The 2,495-nt window shown below is 29.2% G+C and overlaps 1 long non-coding RNA gene across 1 annotated transcript; it reads left to right on the top strand.

Annotated features, from left to right (window-relative positions):
• The first annotated feature begins 1,432 nt into the window (after positions 1–1,432).
• Positions 1,433–2,208, top strand: LOC123195237. Its single transcript, XR_006497407.1, has 2 exons — positions 1,433–1,892; positions 1,984–2,208. It is a non-coding gene; the product is annotated as an uncharacterized LOC123195237 (long non-coding RNA).
• Positions 2,209–2,495: the final 287 nt, after the last annotated feature.

The raw sequence follows: 2,495 nt of genomic DNA, 5'->3' as shown, positions 1-2,495 counted from the left end.
GCAATAGGTCATGTTTAAAAAACAGTTCACTAACTGTTAATTTATATCAATGCCTTAGTGATCTCATGATATTCAACAAAGGTATTAAGTTTGCCCACTAAATGATATTATTGCCTAGCTAATATCAAGTCTATAGGGAATAATCTAATAATCTTGTTTTACTGATTAAATAAATTATGTAAATAGTTCATATACATTATATTTAAAAATAATAAAAGAAGTAGTTTACATATATAAACAAAAGTGCACTTTCTTTTATTTAATAAATTTTATACACACAAAAAAAAGATGAAATATCTTAAAATTGATAATACAAATGATTATTAAAACATGTACTAACAATTGTTACTCAATACTTTAAATAATGGTGGGTGGTTTGTTTTATATTTTGCACAGTTTGAATCTACAAAAGGAATATAATTTCATAGTTTTGCCATATAGTTTATTTATAACTTATTTAAATTAAATCTTAGCCCACAAGAAGTTTTTATGCTTTTTAGTTTATATGTTTGTATCATGCATGATTTACATTGATAAACCATAATACATGTATTTGTTTGCCTTAATTTTGTGACGTACCATGAATGTTTAAATTGATTTACAATTATTCAATTTGAGAGTTTCTATAATGATAAATGTAATGCTTCTTATTTGAGTATGATAATTAGAGTATAGATTATCTCATTTGACAGGATGAACACCTACGCATACAAAACTAAAACTTTGGTACATATCGTCCTATATAATTGCTTAATAATGTTCATCAAAACATATATATCTGCTATTATTTGTAGTCTAATCATTGAGAGAAACAATGTTAATGCGATTGATGAATAATAGCAAGCTTGCAACAAACATATTATCAATAAAATTTACCAATGTGCGTAAACACATCGTACAGATGACAGATAGAGTGGCTCAATTTAGGTCTTTTTCAAATTGAAATGACTGAATTTTTTTCTTGTGTATTTCATACTGGATTTATTTCCACAATAACATGATACCTTTCAAAATCTTTACAACTCAGATAAGGGAAAAATGGCCAATTAATAAGTTTTTGATTATGTGAGTTCAAGTGAAAGAAAATTTTGATAATTAAAATCGGTGAAAGTGCGTGTTTGTATATATATATATATATAGATAGATAGAGAGAGAGAGAGAGAGAGAGAGAGATAATAGCTTAAGGAAAATAGGATAAGTTAAAGCTTAAAATATCCGTTCAAACAAAACTTACAAACCTTATCTCTGTTTGTATGCAAAAAAAGATTATATGATGTAATATTTTCAAGTGTAAAATTATAATTAAAATTTATAAAGAAAAGAAAACAAGACGATAATGCCACGGTTTGATTTGTTTTGTTTGGTTTAGCCATCAGACTGGTTGGAAATGTACCCCACTGCGCACTCACAAGTAAAGTAGTGAGAGTGAATTGAACCCATCTACTCTTTCCTCCCTTCACCATAAAGCTGTTTCTGTTTCACAGTTTATACATTGCATATGCTTAGAGTGGTCCATCCATCAATACAACAAATACAACGCAACACCTCCTTTTGTAAATATTAAGTATATGCCCATTCTATTCCTTTCTTCTCTCTACTCTTCTCTTTTAACAAACACATCTACGTACTTACTCTCCAGTTTATGTTATCTTCTTTCACTTCAATATAACTTTCGTGGGATTCGAGATCTGAGAGTTTGTAGAGTTTTACATTACTATCATCAAATCCTGGTCATGCTTTTCCACAGCTTTCTTGAACTTTCATTTTCAGTATATGAACCGTGGAAAGCTCAAGAAAGCTGTGGGAGAACATGGCAAATTCTCAGGATTTTCTTCTTTATTTTCAGACCTTGCTGCTGAATCCAAGCTGTTCTCATCATCAAGACAGATATGGTATATATTTTTCTCAAAATCCTCTTGTACCCACTTAACATCTCTAGAATTGCTGCATTATCTTTAAGTAGAATATGTACTTCTTTTTCAGATACTGGTTTGAGGCATGCATGAAGGTCGATTAACCTAGTTGTTTGTCAGTAAAATCAAAGGAAGTTTTGGGTAGTGTTAATTGACATTCTGCTTTTGTTGATTGAATGAAAACGGTGTAAAGGACTTGAAGTGGATTGCAGCGAAGATTCTCTTTATTATGTCGAATGATAATACATACTATTGATTGTTGCAGTTGGTATTAAGCCTTTTGGTTTTGGTTTTGGTTTTGCCTCTACATGAACATGAACATTATCTCCTCCTACAATTCTGTGAAAAAGGTTGCTCCTTGTCATTTTGTGACATCATTTTTATATTTTAACCTATCTCTCCACATTGCATCAATAATTATTATTATTATTTTGTTAATTTCTTTTACTCGCTGTAGTTGAGGATATTTTCACAACAGTAAAATTATGCATATTTTCACAACAGTATGATTAATTTTGAGCTAAATCTAAAATAATATAAATGATAACAATTATTGATACCCAAATTAATAATCATTATAAA

This window comes from Mangifera indica, chromosome 13, assembly GCF_011075055.1.
Source record: "Mangifera indica cultivar Alphonso chromosome 13, CATAS_Mindica_2.1, whole genome shotgun sequence".
Classification (NCBI taxonomy): Eukaryota; Viridiplantae; Streptophyta; class Magnoliopsida; order Sapindales; family Anacardiaceae; genus Mangifera; species Mangifera indica.
Note: the sequence above shows the minus strand (reverse complement) of the source record. Positions and strands in the feature narration are given on the sequence as shown.